Raw genomic sequence first — 16,230 nt, 5'->3', positions numbered from 1 at the left:
TTCGAGTTCTGATAAAAGCAAAGATGAAGACAGCGATAAAGAGTGGGAGAGTAAAGGTGCTTCATATTCAAGAGGATTTTATCCAGCAATGACTAGCACAGAAGAAATAGAAAGAGATATAGACTGATGCGTATCATGCCTGGATAAAGTGAATGATTTAGGAGAAGTAAAAGAACTGGAGGAACAACTCAAGAAGCTGAAGATACAGAAGAAGAAACTGCTGAGAAAAGAATCCCAAGAATTTGAGAAAAAATATACATTGAGGCCAAGGAAAGAGGGCACTAGTAAGAAAATGATGCCAGTAATCATTCGAGGTCAAAACGTAGAATATAAGCCTTTGCAAAGTACCGATATGTCAGATATACTTGAGAAGCTGCCTACTCTTCAAGATGGAGCCTATCCTTGGATTTCAAAATTGGAAGAAATGACGGTGGGAACACAGTCTGCTATAGGAGACATTAAGAGACTTTTGGCTAATCTCCTGGGGATTCCAGGTATGGAAGAAATGTTTCAGAGAGCGGGACTGAATAGATATGTGGGGACTGCAGTGAACGACGCTGAATTGTTGGCTGCAAGTAGGAATCGTCTGTGGAGAGCATTGAAAGATACATTTCCAACAAATGTGCATCCTGATAACATTCTGATTGACCCACTAGGACAACAAGAAAATCCGAGAGCCTATGTGTCAAGAGTTCATCAAGTGTGGAGAAATATTACTGGAAATGATCCAGATGTGAGTCAAATTGAGCAGTCAATTTTGAGAGCTAAATTGCAGATGGGACTGCCCTCACCAGTAAGGAGTAAACTGGCAGAGGTGGTTGGACTTGGAAGCATGACAAAAGGCGTCTATACAGATCATATAGCCCATCAAGTGGATTTGTACAGAAAAAAGGAACACAACCAGAAAGAACAGGACCAAGAAACTCTCAGAAAACTCAATCAAATACAGCTGGTGGAGAAGAAGAAGGAGAAGAGAAGCTTTGGTTATGAAGGATCAGAGTGAACCAAATCAACAATCACTGCTACAGCTTCAACTGAACAAGGTCAAATGCAATTGTATCAGCCACAACTAGAGGTAAAAGTTGTTTCATATCCATAGATAGTTTCTGGAAAGAGGGAATTTCTGAGGAAGATAAAGGAGCAAGTGAAGATCATCTGGAGGACAGGTGAACCCTTAAAGGAGCAAGGATTCTAGAGTGCCTAGAAGATCCGAAGGGGGGTGTCAGCTGATAGCACCGATTAGGGAGAAGAAAAAAATATCCAACAATTGAAGTGAAAATAAAAGGACTAGGAGAAGTGATAGTGGAAAAGCTTTTATCTGTGTTGAGCCTAAAGAGGTTACACATCTCACTATGTAAAAATTAACTAATTAGGATAGGGATTTGAGGGAGTAAAACAGTTGATTACTCTTAAGGAACCAATTGAGATCTGCTATGAAAATCAAAGAGAAATTAAAATACCCACACTGGTATCAGAACATATACCTATTGCATTGTTGGGAAGAGATGCATTGTGTAAATTGAACTGTACAATAAGATGTACACTAGACGGCTGTCTGGTAGAAGATTTTAAAAGAGTAGGGTTTTTGGGAATCATATTTGCTTGAAAAGATAATATCATAGGAAGGAGGACAATCTATTAGACTGCCTATTAGACAATCTGTCTGAAAAATAAAGTTAAAAGGGGTGACTGTTATTCTTGGTTACATTCCTACACCAAGAGATTTCAAACTAGGCTAAAAGATGTTCAATCGTTTGCCAAGTCTGTGTGTAAAGAAGTCAGAAGCAGGTGGGGATTACCCGATCACATATTCTAAAAATTGGTGGTAAAGGGATTTTGTGAATAAATCAGTGGAATGGTTTTTTTAAAGTTAGGAGAAAAGATTAGATTAAAAAAGTTAGGAAAACTAGGGTTGAAGGAACTCTAGGACAGTAAGCTAAGCTTCAATGTTAGTTAGTAGTAAGAGAGAGAGAGAACAGTGGTGAAGGAAATATTTAGAGTTCAGTGGGAAGATGGATATGGTAGGAGTTTAAATCTGTTAGGAGCAGTGGCATTGAGAAAGTATGCGTTGCTGAATGATGAGAGAAGAATGAAAATTGAGGGTGATTGCGGTATCTATATTTACAATTCCCAGCAGGAAGATCAAGGTGATTATAAGTGTATTTTTATAATCAACAGTTTGAAAGTGAGGGATTAGAGTTAGGACTGAGAGTGAATGTAGTGACACTAGTGGTGATAGATGGAAATACAAGTCAGGAGTTCAGAGTCTTAGGGAGAATGGATGAAGTAACAACAAGGACATCAACACTTCAGCCTATTATAACAACAGTGAGAAGCAATTTAACTCTTTCAATATTGATAGTGATTAAAGCCGTAAATATATCGCATTTGATTACAAGGGAGCAGATAGCTCCAGCACCAATTTTAGAGGAATTTCATAGTCTGGGAAGCCTATCATTGGAGGATAAGTCTAAGAGAGAAGTGGGGATTTTTCCATGGTATAGTGTAATATTTTTGGCAGATCATATTGATAATATTACCTATACTTTGCAGGGTTTTGCAAATGAAACGATAAGAGGGTTTAACCTTCTGTCGAATACTCAAAGAAGTCACAAACTGACGCTGTTGAAACATGATAAGGCTCTTATCTATATTCTAGCAAAACAAGGTGGCTTATGTTTGGCTATGAATTTGACGGGGGATGATTGTTATACTTTGATTCCAAATAGTTCAGATAATATCACTAGTGTTATAGATGCATTGAAGAATATAAGGGATGCATTTGGTAGATCTGAAGGAGCTGGATGGTCAGCGAAGACTTGGTTGCAAGATTAGTTGGGCCCAGTGGGAGTAGTGATGGTTCAGATTTTAGTAGCAGCTTTGATGGCACTGTGTGTGATGTTTTGCTTTTGTACTTTGTTACTGACCTTTGCGAAAGCTATGATATTGAGATGGGTTGGAGTTGTGATGCCTGGAGACAACACTCAGATGCCGTTGTTGACTGTTCCTGATCTGGATGAAGATGGACAAGTGGGACTGGATGGAGTATTGATGGATAAATATCATTTTTGATCATTTGATCATTTTTCAAATGTTTTTCAATATTAGTGTGATTTCAGTATTTTGTTATGAATCAAAGGGGGAGAATAGAATAATGTGATTCATTCATATATCATTTTATATCATTTTTATATTCTTAGTTGATATTGATGTTTTAATTTTAATGTGTTGTTTTGCAAAATATACTGTTTGGTCTTTTCTTTTCTTCCAGAAGCATTTGGGGGAAAATGTAGAGATTGAAATACTCAAACAAGGACAATATGAAAGGACAATATGAAAGGAGAATATGAAGGGAAAGGAGGAGATGGAACAAGGAAGGTGTGGAAATGTTCCAATTCCATCATCAGCGATGCATTGGAAGTCGAGACTGCTGAGGAGATGAAGTGTAGTGGACATATGTGCATGTGTAATACATAATTTGTGTCATATTCTTTCTGTATTAATTTTTGTAGAATGATATTTGATGTTATTGAATACATGTGGGGATCTTAGATGTTTTTGTTTATTTTGTGGAAGTTTAGGGACATGGAGTCTAGGCAGGGATAGAGATAATCCACCGTAGGGTCCGATGGGTCGACCAGCCTGAGAGTGGACATTTTGGATAGTATTTTGTTTGCTGGGGCTTTCATGTGTATTTAATGGCATCATAGTTTCAAATGCATTGATAAAGATTTATGAATTGATCTGGAGTACTTAGGTGGTTGCCTGGGGCAGAGGGGCCGTGAGAGAATTTTACTGTCTTGATGGATGGATATTTGGAAAGAAGGCTGCCGGACAGGTGTTTCGCTCTCACACTTCATAAATATTTGTTCATATTTCATAGTAATGTATTCACACTTCATAAAGATTTGTTCATATTTCATAGAAAGGTATTTACACTCCAGAAAAAAGTGTTTTGGGTTTATTGTTAAAGATACTCAATAAGAGAGATTGTTACTTGTCATAATCCTATTCTTTTTGTTTTCGAGACTTTTAGTTAGTCTCGAAGGGGGGAAATATGTAGTGTATGGAGATTATGACTTTGCTAATGTTTTCAAGTGGAACCTGAGAGGATGTTTATTCAGTTTCAGAGGGAGTTGTTTTAGAGTGACACCCCATAGAACAGAGGGAGTCTGTGTGTTGTAGACAGGGGATTGGACAGTAGAGGGAGCCACCCATATTTTGGGGAATATTATAAGTACTGGGTTTGAACAAAGAACATTAGAGCAGACATATTCTTTTGGGACTCTGCTCTCCGGATGCTATAGACATCTGAAAATGTATGATCAAAGCTCAGTATAAGCGGACTCCTTTGTTACAGCATAATTAGCAACATTGACTCGACACTACAATATTTTATTGTTTAAAGAACTTAACACACACAGAAATCTGTCTGCCGATGGGTCCTTAGGACAGAAAGAGGCTGTTCCTTCTCTTGCTAGAAAAAATACCTTCCTATTGTGTACCGACCTGGTACTGACGAACCAGACTAGAAACGCATTGCTCGTCAGAGGTCGAAAACTTGCCTTTGAGCCAATCGAGAGCACAAACCTCCACATGGGGAAGCCGACAGAAGTGAAAAAATTAATAATTAAGGCACTTTTCCTGGTGTAATCCACCCCCTTTTCATCAGATTTTTTGTAACTAAAACAATAAAGCTGCATCTTTTTTTCTAGAGCAAGTTTTTACATGTTTTACATCTAGCTAAGAAGTTATCTGCTTGAATAAGGATTTATTTGTTAGGTTCAGTTTGATAATGTGCACTTGCTCATTAGTTATCTCGCTGAGTCAGGCAGTTACACAGACTTCATATGAAACGCATGGGGTGGTAAGTGCAGCACAATGCACACAACACTAAATGCTTTACCAAGCTAACTATCTAGCAAGATAATTTTATTAACTCTTTATTATCCCATACTGCCAGTGCCAGTTCGCTTGCTAGCTAACATTGGCTAAACGGTTAGCATTGCCATTTAGCACAACATAGGGTGTCCAATCAAAAACGCCAATGGGTAAAATGACAGGCTCACTTTCCCTTTCAACTCGTCATCTTTCTTCTCAAATCTGCAGGACATAAAACAATATAGAGGTAAGATAGATATCCATTTTGAGACATGACGTAGTATTTTCATATTTTTGTACACGCTTTTTATATTAATGCAAAATGTATGTTCTTTTTTCGAAGATTTCTCACAAAAACAAGTGCGTCTCTGTGAAATGTCGACGGCCCTTACGGAAAAAACATGATTTTACGTGAAATTTCACCTGGGATTTAAACTCACAACCTCATGGTTCACGGCATTCAAAACTTTCTGCTACACCAGATTTCTCCTGTATTTTTACACTTTGGACTTCAAAGTGAATCTCAGCTTTGTTAAAAATAAACTAAAGAAAAACAAAAATATTTCTCATAGTGATTCAGGCGTTACATTGAAACAGAATAATATGCCCCACCAAGATTAGACAACTATACAAAAAAAAATCTAATTGGTGAAATACTTAAATTAAATCAATGATGAGAGAATAGTCAGATGAATAGAATAGAATAGCAGTGCAGATAGCACTCTTTTGCTAAGTGCAGAGATTTATTATAGGTAATGAATGTGTATGGGAATGTCACAATGTGAAGTTTTCCAAAAATAATTTTGTCACCTGTGAAGTGTGTGTGTGTGTGTGTGTATGTGTGTATGTATGTAAAACGAACTGTATGTTGCTCTGGATAAGAGCGTCTGCTAAATGACTAAAATGTAAATGTTCCAAAACCACGTTTTCACATGTGAAAAACCATATGTGACTGACCGGCTCGATTTGGTCTTATGTAGCAAAATTTGGAATTGTATTTTTTACATTGGATAAAAGTAGAGACTCAGCTAGGAAATGGTATATCATACACTACAGTTGAGGAACAATGGGAAAGTAATTCTGCTTTGAAAGTTGATAAAAATGTCCCTTGAATGTTTTGGTAAACCTACTGGAGAGCACTTCTTCGTCTACACCCATTCAGCACTGTTCACACCCTCTTAAGCCTTAGTTCCACCCATCTCTTTAAGGAGTCACATGTGAGGCCATGTACTAAACAACCAAAGATTTCAAGACTAAAGGCTGGTTTATACTATGTCTATCGACAGTTGTCACATTGACATCATGAACATTCTATTGTCGTCCAACATCAAACTTGTCGTTGTCATTATGAAAAAGTATAAACACAAAAACTACAGGCTGCATGACATCAGCAGCCTGGTGGTCCAAAATAGCATAATTCGTGTATTTTAACACCAATAAACCCACCCGTTTTAAAAATGACTTTCATATATGTCAATCTAGCAAACCAGGCAACTAAAAGCAACTTTCTAAACAATGTTTTGGTTGGTTTCTAGCTTGTTAGCTAGCTAATGTTGTATTAGCTGGCTAGCTCATTTGTCTTCATTATTACAGGAAAATAAACTCACAACAAAATAATTATTTACAAGTTAATGGCGAGTCAATTGCAGAAAATAGCTTGTGGTTGTGAGTGTGACGAAATAAAAGCAGGGCAATCTACCAGAGAATTTTAGAACTTGGACACTGTCTCATTGGCCTAATGTTACGGCTATATCCTAATTTGACTTTGGTGCAGGTCATGTTCATCACATTACCGTCTCTGGTAAACACATACTATATCAAATAAAATCAAAGTTTATTTGTCACATGCACAGGATACAGAAGGGGAAGGGAATTAGAATGGCGCCGGAGAAGATGGCTGCCGTTTTACAGCCCTCTAACCAATTGTACTATCATGTGTGTTTTTCCGCGTTATTTGTAATTTATTTTGTACATAATGTTTCTGCCATCGTCTCTTATAACCAAAAAGAGCTTCTGGATATCAGGACAGCGATTACTCACCTCGTATTGGACGAAGATTTTTTCTTCAACGAGGTGGCCGCAAAGGATATCCTATAGACACCCGACAAGGCCCAAATCCCATTCATTCGCATGAGAAAGAGACGGAGATATCGTGGACGTAGGTCGGTGTGCCTTGTAAGGATCCGACGGCGAGCGAAAGAACTGCCTCTCCCATCAATCCTATTAGCCAATCTTCAATCATTTGAGAATAAATTGGATGACCTAAGATTACGGTTATCCTACCAACGGGACATTAAAAACTGTAATATCTTATGTTTCACAGAGTCGTGGCTGAACGACGACATGGACAACCTACAGCTAGTGGGCTATACGCTACATCGGCAGGATAGAACGGCTGACTCCGGTAAGACAAGGGGTGGCGGTCTGTGTATATTTGTAAACAACAGCTGGTGCACAAAATCAAATACTAAGGAAGTCTCGAGGTTTTGCTCGCCTGAGGTAGAGTATCGTATGATAAGCTGTAGACCACACTATTTACCAAGAGAGTTTTCATCTATATTTTTCATAGCTGTCTATTTACCACCACAAACCAATGCTGGTATTAAGATTGCACTGAATGAGCTGTATAAGGCCATAAGTGAACAGGAAACGCTCATCCAGAGGCAGCGCTCCTAGTGGCCGGGGACTTTAATGCAGGGAAACTTAAATCCGTTCTACCTAATTTCTACCAGCATGTTAAATGTGCAACCAGAGGGGAAAAAAAACTCTAGACCACCTTTACTCCACACACAGAGACGCATACAAAGCTCTCCCTCGCCCTCCATTTGGCAAATCTGACCATAACTCTATCCTCCTGATTCCTGCTTATGAGCAAAAACTAAAGCAGGAAGCACCAGTGACTTGGTTAATAAAAAAGTGGTCAGATGACGCAGATGCTAAGCTACAGGACTGTTTGCTAGCACAGACTGGAACATGTTCCGGGATTCTTCAGATAGCATTGAGGAGTACACCCCATCAGTCACTGGCTTCGTCAATAAGTGCATCGATGATGTCGTCCCCACAGTGACCGTACGTACATACCCCAACCAGAAGCCATGGATTACAGGAAACATCCGCACTGAGCTAAAGGGTAGAGCTGCCGCTTTCAAGGAGCGGGACTCTAACCCGGACGCTTATAAGAAATCCCGCTATGCCCTCCGACGAACCATCAAACAGGCAAAGAGTCAATACAGGACTAAGATTGAATCGTACTCTGACGCTCGTCTGATGTGGCAGGGCTTGAAAACTATTACAGACTACAAAGGGAAGCACAACCGCGAGCTGCCCAGTGACACAAGACTTCCATATATAATACTTTGACTAAAACGATGACTTATAGACTTAAATCGTTGTGCAACATCATGGGTAAGCTCTGGCCATCGTCTTTCAGCTTCAAAAAGTGGATTTCTACTGGTGTGGGTTTTTAAGATTGCTAGGTGAGACAACCACATATCACAGTCAAATATACAGGATACGAACGTTCCATTCCAGCAACCAAACCCATTTTAATACACATCTAAACTCTATGAATTAAAAATCAGAGAACAGTAATATTTTACATACACATGAAGGTATCCTTAAGCAATAATTTCTGATGAAAAAACACATATGTGAAAAATATGTGGATGTAGCGTTTTGGAACTTAACTGTTCAAGTAAATTAGCATGCTTTGCTCAAGGGGAATCCTGTGCGAGGGCGTGTATATATGTGTGCTTGTGTTGAATTTTGTATTTCCATTTATTTGAACTGTTACTCTATAGGCTACACTTAATCATACTCTTGCATGATAGCACTGTGATTGATAACACAATTATCATTATTTTATCCTCCTTACATGAATGCAGTGTGTGACTACACCATCAGATGTAAACTAAAGGTGTGTATTCCTGGACTACCGGCTCTGTTAATCATATTATAACAGGTCAGGCTTCGTGTCACATGTAATGTGTGTGACAGCCTTTCTAGCAGCTCTAGACAACAAAGTGAGATTTGCCTTTCCAGGAGGAAGAGACAACTATGCAGGGTGCAGGGATCAGCGTGCCCAGTCAGGATGCAGTCTGGGGTTTGAGGTTTAAAAAGGCATCTGAAGGCATCTTGATTTTCCCTTACGAAAAATGTATCAACCCCTACAAAAATGTCCATTAATTATAATCTACCTAATAATTCACATTTCCTGTTGCTACATGATTATTGTCCTGCTTTAGCAAACCGGCTCAAATTAAGATCCTACATCTGTATTCATTAAAGACAGAAGCTGAAAGGGCTTTGCATTTGATAGAGACAAGATCAAAACGACGGTACAAGTAATATGATTATAGCTAGTTCAGACTTTAATGTTAGGGATTGGATGTGTAATATAAATTCAGAAATGAGAATGTCGATGACAAACAAAGCCTTTTCTAGTTATTTTTTATTTTTACTTGTCAAACAGCAAACCCATGATGACAAACAGCTAGGAAAAATGTGTCTGTGACACAGCTGCTCAAACATTTCCACGTCAGACTTTTCCACAATTTCATAAATGGCGTGGAAATCTAACCTTAAAGTGCTTATAAGTGCCTTACTCAATATCGCTTTGCTTCAATCATATTTACTGGCTTCCTTTTCTCGTCTCCTCCATGATTACAGCGAGACATGACAGGTCTAAGTAACATCATGGAAAATCCATCCAATCTTTTTACCGATCTGTGATTAAAAAGGGAAAGGAGACAAGGACACTATATGTTAGTTATGCAGTTAAAGGAGTTAAAGGTCCTGAACAGTTATTCTGAAAACGTTTTCTCTCATGGCTAACTACCAGGGAGTTTGAAGAGACAGGCTGAGTGGGCGGGGAGCTTATATTCTTATATTGGATGCAGTGACTGCCTCTCAGTGTTTGAGGCGTCACTACAGACCCCCTGGTTCGATTCCAGGCTGTATCACAACCGGCCGTGATTGGGAGTCCCATAGGGCGGCGCACAGCGTCGTCCGGGTTTGGCCGGTGTAGGCCGTCATTGTAAATAAGAATTTGTTCTTAACTGACTTGCCTAGTTAAATAAAGGTTAAATAAAAATAAAAATACAAAAATACACAAAGCAACTCAAACAACATTGAACTTGCATCAATGATATAAAAAAAAATGATACCACTCCCATTTGGCATGTCTCTTGTGATGTGATTCACAGCAGCACTGACAGATGTGTTGACTTGACAACTGCGTCTGAGTTTTGAATGAACCTTCCCCCCCTTTTGTTCTATGCTGGCTGAAGACCTAGCGAGCCAGTAACTAGCTAACACCAGACACAGATGAAATGGGAAACATACAAGCATCTTTGCCACAGATGAATAGAGTAAACTTTTAATTATATTTGCTGACACTCTACAGTAAATGTTTTGCACCAGTAGAGTAGCTATCTAGCTATATAAACCACAGCCCTCTGCAAACATGCCTTGTCCGACGTTGGTTACATGGCGGTACTTCTTTACATTAGGTAAGAGAATATCACGTTACCATTGATGTATTCAAAGGAGAGTTAAGGGGATGTCACCTTGTCCCCTCAATGATGAATCAAAGTGTATGAAATGGAGAGGGGATCATTAACTATGATCAAACTTTATCAATGTAGAAGCAACAGTAAATTCCTTCAAATATCATCAAATTTCATGAAAAACATGATTTTGACTATAAATGACATTCACTGTCCCGGGTGGGCAAAAATAACAAACTGAAAAGCCGTGCCCCCAAGAAGCCACGCCTCCAACTCTTCTGATAGGCTGCCACGGCTACATTGCCCCCACCGCTATTCAATGCGCATGAGTTGATGAAAGCAATTTAGAAGCTTTCATTCAATTTAAAAAATCACATTGATCTGTCGGATTTGTTTTTTGATTTCAGACAAATTGAATAGAATAGGTGGAACGAACCAAAGCAAACCAAATCATTCCAATCAGTAAAGGCACTTCAGATGAACAACAGGGTCGTCCCACTTTTTACAGTACTCATTGGATTTGTGAAAACATTATGTCCTTTCTACTTAAAGGTCATTTTGCTGTGTGCTTAATTGGAGATGGAAGGGAGTTCCATATGATCATGGCGCTGTATAATACAGTGGGTTGCCGTGAATTTGTTTAGGACTTGGGGACTGTGAAGAGACCCCTGGTGGCATGCATTGTGGGGTATGTATGGGTGTCTGAACTGAATTCTATTTGATTATGCAGACAATCTGGAATTTTCATCACAGTAATATTTCTCATAAAAACTAGAAGAGCTGCAGTTAATCTCTCATCAACCCTCAACCAGGATAGACTGGCATGCATATTGTTGATGTTATTTCTGTATGTGCAGTTAAGGGCATATTGCTCTGTTTTGACACAGCTGCAGCTTTGCTAGATATTTCTTTGCTGCACTTGACCATATTAACGGACAGTAATCAAGATGGGACAAGACCAGAGCCAGAACAACTAGTACAGTTGATTTTTGTGTCAAAAATGTAGAACATCTTTTTATAACAGACATACCCCTCCCCATCTTCACAATAACTTTGTGAATGTGACTTGACCATGATAATTGACCATCCAATGTTATACGTAGGAGTTTATCTTCCTCAACTTGCTCAACAGTCACACCCTTTATGCACAACTCCAGTTGAAGTTTAGGTCTTAGAGTATGTTTTGAACCAAATACAATGCTTTTAGTTTTAGATGTATTTAAGTAAGTTGAGTGTTGAAGTAAATAGGTTGCAACTTGAAATATAGGTTTGGTAATAATGAAGTAAAACAGTTGGCATTTAATCATATATTTGGTTTCAACATGTAGTATTTTTCATTTGAGAAAACCTAACTAATTTACTTGTAACCAGTTAAGTTAATTTTATAAAGTATTTTTTTACAGTAAGGTTGTTAAAGTATGGAGAACAGATACATTGACTACAGAGGCCCGCATTTCGATAGAGTTATATCACAGGTATGAGGCTGTCTGTGTTCGTCAAGCTCAAGGTTGGTTGGCATTAGGAGCAGATCTAGGAACAGCTTACCCTCCCCTAACCTTATCTTTAACCATTTGGGGGGAAATGTGACCCGGACATTAGATCAGTGTCTAGGGGAAACGTCATCTTACTCTGTGTCGGGGTTGATCCATTATCGAAAAAGTGTCCATTAGGGCTTGTTAGTGCAAGCCTTTAAATGTGGATATCAAACAGCTAATGTCGCTGCCATCTTTCTTCTACACAATTACCACAGTAGCCTACAATGGTCCTGAAAAGTTACACATTCTTGGCGACCGCAGTCTTTGTGCACATAGTCTTTGTGCCTGGGTGTCAGATAGCCTAGCAGTTAAGAGCGTTGGGCCAGTAACCGAAAGGTCGCTGGTTCAAATCCCTGAGCCAACTAGATGAAAAATCTGTTGATGTTCCCTTGAGCAAGGCACCTAACCCTAGTTGCTCTGGATAAGAGTGTCCGCTGAATGATTAAAATGTAATTGAAGCTCTCTGTCACAATGGGAAAGAAGGATTATCAATCAGAGGCCTATAGACCTCCATTGATGGATGGCGTCCCTGTAGAGGCCTGTTTTCAGCAGAGGCTGATAGATGCATTGCATTGTCAATATGTCTATTCCCCTAATGGAGGTTATAGAGTGATATCATCATGATGTGTACTGTATCCTGCCAATCCATAGTTGGTCTGTGTGACCAGCACCACAAAATGAGTCTGCCATAGTTTTAATGGAAGGTCTATTAGGTAAAATTTGAAGGACATGAGGAGAGTGGATGACAGTTATGCAATATTATACATTGCACTCTGTTTACAAGAGTCATAGACCTAAAAGTAAACTGCTGACAAGAGGTCAAACATCATGGGACTCAGCCAAACAATTATCTTCGTACAATGACCTTTGCCTTTAAAAATTGGGTTTTCACAAGAGCCAGATGTGATTCTCATCAGAGTAGTTTTCTGTGTTATACAATATTGACAATGTCTTTTCGTAGCAAGTGAGTTGGAGTAATTATGTCCTATGAATAGAGCGACAGTTGTAGGAACACTGGCAGAGTGGAACACACAACACTGGTCTGTCTGTCTGCTAATGGCCTGTTTTCCCCATGTTCTTATTTTCCAGCTACGCAAACGAGTGTGAATAAATGGTGTGTGTCGTCTAGTCAACGGTAATACCCTACATCTCCCCTACAGCCAGCGCATGCACACACACACTCCCTCTAAGCCTTTTGTATAATTCCGTGCAGCTTATGTGCATAAAATGTTTTCCTGTTTTTACACATATTGTAAATCATTTAAAAAATGTATTGTTTTTAAAAGTTGTGCATTTGAATTATATTAATAACAACTGGAAAAGTGCCTTGTGAACATGTTGCATTCATTCCACACATAACCCCAAATGGACCAGACTGGGTGCAATGTTAAAAGCATTCATAAACCGTAAAGTAATGTTTATCCTGTTGACATGTATACAGGCTCAGGGAGTGTGACCCTGTTAGTACTGTAAATACTATAGCCTCTGTGTCTGTCTGTTAATGATAGACTCAGCTGCACACACACACACACTCTCTCTCTCACACACACAGTTGCCTGCCTGCATACTACAGATGCCTCAGTAAGCTCAGGCCTGTGATAGTGATCGACACCCCCCCACCCCAATGCTCTGCCAATTATGTCAGATACATTATAGTCACTCTCCTGCAAAAGAAAAAGATGCTCTAGAATAAACTTTAAGATTTCTCCCAAAGAGCGAGTAACAGAGAGATATAGGGAGAAGGAAAGAGGGAGAGGGCAAGAGAGGTGGAGGGAGAGAGAAAGTGAATGAGATAGGGAACCCATCTCCCCATGACATCATCTTATCCTGTCTTTACACCCTTCGTTTTTCCTCTCACACCCCATGCCTTGAAAACTTGCCCTAGTCAAAGTGCTGCCACTGTGTCTTGGGTGTTATTCCTCTGCACTAAGCCAAATAGTGTGAAAGCAATAAAGATCACGGCCCATTGCTTTTACATCCCAACACACGTTTCTGTTTGCTGCTGACACACATGCAGGCCCAAATCCTTCATAATCCTATCAGAAACATTACATTAACAGTTACACCTGTCATATTCGCTCAGCACAGAGCCCTGTGGGACTGAATGCCACCAGGGATTATAACACATGTCGTGGAATGCTTATGATGGGATTATGTAGGCTTTATGAAGGTGTGTGTCGTGTGTGAGTGTACCTGTATGTGTTTGTTGTGTGTGTAGTTTACTTCAGAGTAGGGCAGACAGGTCTTTCACCACCCTGTTGATTTGTTGATACTGGCTTGCAGTGTTAAATTCATTTTTTAAAATGGTGACACAAATATTAGTCAAACACCTATTTTTCAGTGGCAATTGACAAGACTGTAACTGACTAAACAGGCCCCGATTAAACTATAACTAAACAAATTATTTTCATTGCAGTTAACTAAAACGAGATGAAATTATCTCTGTGACTAAAATCTGGCCAAGGTTTTTTTTTTTTTTTTTTCACCTTTATTTAACCAGGTAAGCCAGTTGAGAACAGGTTCTCATTTACAACTGCGACCTGGCCAAGATAAAGCAAAGCAGTGCAATAAAAACAACACAGAGTTACATATGGGGTAAAAAAACATAAAGTCAAAAATACAACAGAAAATATATATACAGTGTGTGCAAATGTAGCAAGTTATGGAGGTAAGGCAATAAATAGGCTATAGTGCAAAATAATTACAATAGTATTAACACTGGAATGCTAGATGTGCAAGAGATTATGTGCAAATAGAGATACTGGGGTGCAAAAGAGCAAAATAAATAACAATATAGGGATGAGGTAGTTGGGTGGGCTAATTTCAGATGGGCTGTGTACAGGTGCAGTGATCGGTAAGGTGCTCTGACAACTGATGCTTAAAGTTATTGAGGGAGATAAGAGTCTCCAGCTTCAGAGATTTTTGCAATTCGTTCCAGTCATTGGCAGCAGAGAACTGGAAGGAATGGCGGCCCAAGGAGGTGTTGGCTTTGGGAATGACCAGTGAGATATACCTGCTGGAGCGCAGACTACGGGTGGGTGCTGCTATGGTGACCAATGAGCTAAGATAAGGCGGGGATTTGCCTAGCAGTGATTTATAGATGGCCTGGAGCCAGTGGGTTTGACTGACGAACATGTAGTGAGGACCAGCCAACAAGAGCGTACAGGTCACAGTGGTGGGTAGTGTATGGGGCTTTGGAGACAAAACGGATGGCACTGTGATAGACTACATCCAATTTGCTGAGTAGAGTGTTGGAGGCTATTTAGTAAATGACATCGCCGAAGTCAAGGATCGGTAGGATAGTCAGTTTTACGAGGGCATGTTTGGCAGCATGAGTGAAGGAGGCTTTGTTGCGAAATAGGAAGCGATTCTAGATTTAACTTTGGATTGGAGATTCTTTATGTGAGTCTGGAAGTTGAGTTTACAGTCTAACCAGACACCTAGGTATTTGTAGTTGTCCACATACTCTAGGTCAGACCCGTCGAGTGGTGATTCTAGTCGGGTGGGGCGGGTGCCAGCAGCGTTCGATTGAAAAGCATGCATTTAGTTTTACTAGTGTTTAAGAGCAGTTGGAGGCTACTGAAGGATTGTTGTATGGCAGTGGACTGGACAATAATGTTTGGAGAGATTCAGAGCTTTTCAGTGATAAGCACAATTCATATTAGCAGCACAGATGTGCAGTGCAGTTCTGTTCAGCAGTGGGAAGGACGCCCCACACCCAGCACACACAGCCCACATCAGCTGGTGAGCTGTGGGGGAGCAAGCGATGAGTGTGGGCAAACAGGCTCCGCCTCCGATTATACACATCATGCAGGCGACTCTCTTGCTTCCCCGTGGCTAACCAGTCAGCACCAGCCTTCTAGTTAACTACCTTTTGCCTGGTTAATAAACACAAACTGCTTTACGAAATTAAAAACAATAGCAGCATTGAGTTTAAAAGTACAATAGTCTAGAAAGTATAGAAAAGTAGGCTATCTTTGAATTTGTAGTTTTACTCAAACCTCCCAATTTCCCCACTGCATTTCATAGCCAGGTTCTGTAGTCAACATAGCCAAGTCTTCTACTTGATTATAACCCTTACCGTTCAAAAGATATGACCCTTAATACCGCCGTTATTGTGCATTGGCGGCCCACATTTTACATTCATAAAGCACATCACGGGCCGATCTAAAACTAGGCTGCTTATGGACAGGACCGTTTACCATTTCTTTAAGCTACACCTTGTTCAGTCATGTTACCTCATTAGCTAGCTACAGCTAACAACCTGGAGTGCGTTCAGCAGGAGGCAATGTTTTGGAACGTTCAGA

The sequence above is a fragment of the Coregonus clupeaformis genome, chromosome 40 (assembly GCF_020615455.1).
Source record: "Coregonus clupeaformis isolate EN_2021a chromosome 40, ASM2061545v1, whole genome shotgun sequence".
NCBI classification, from domain to species: domain Eukaryota; kingdom Metazoa; phylum Chordata; class Actinopteri; order Salmoniformes; family Salmonidae; genus Coregonus; species Coregonus clupeaformis.
The sequence above is the reverse complement of the archived record's forward strand: the minus strand, read 5'-3'. Positions refer to the sequence as shown.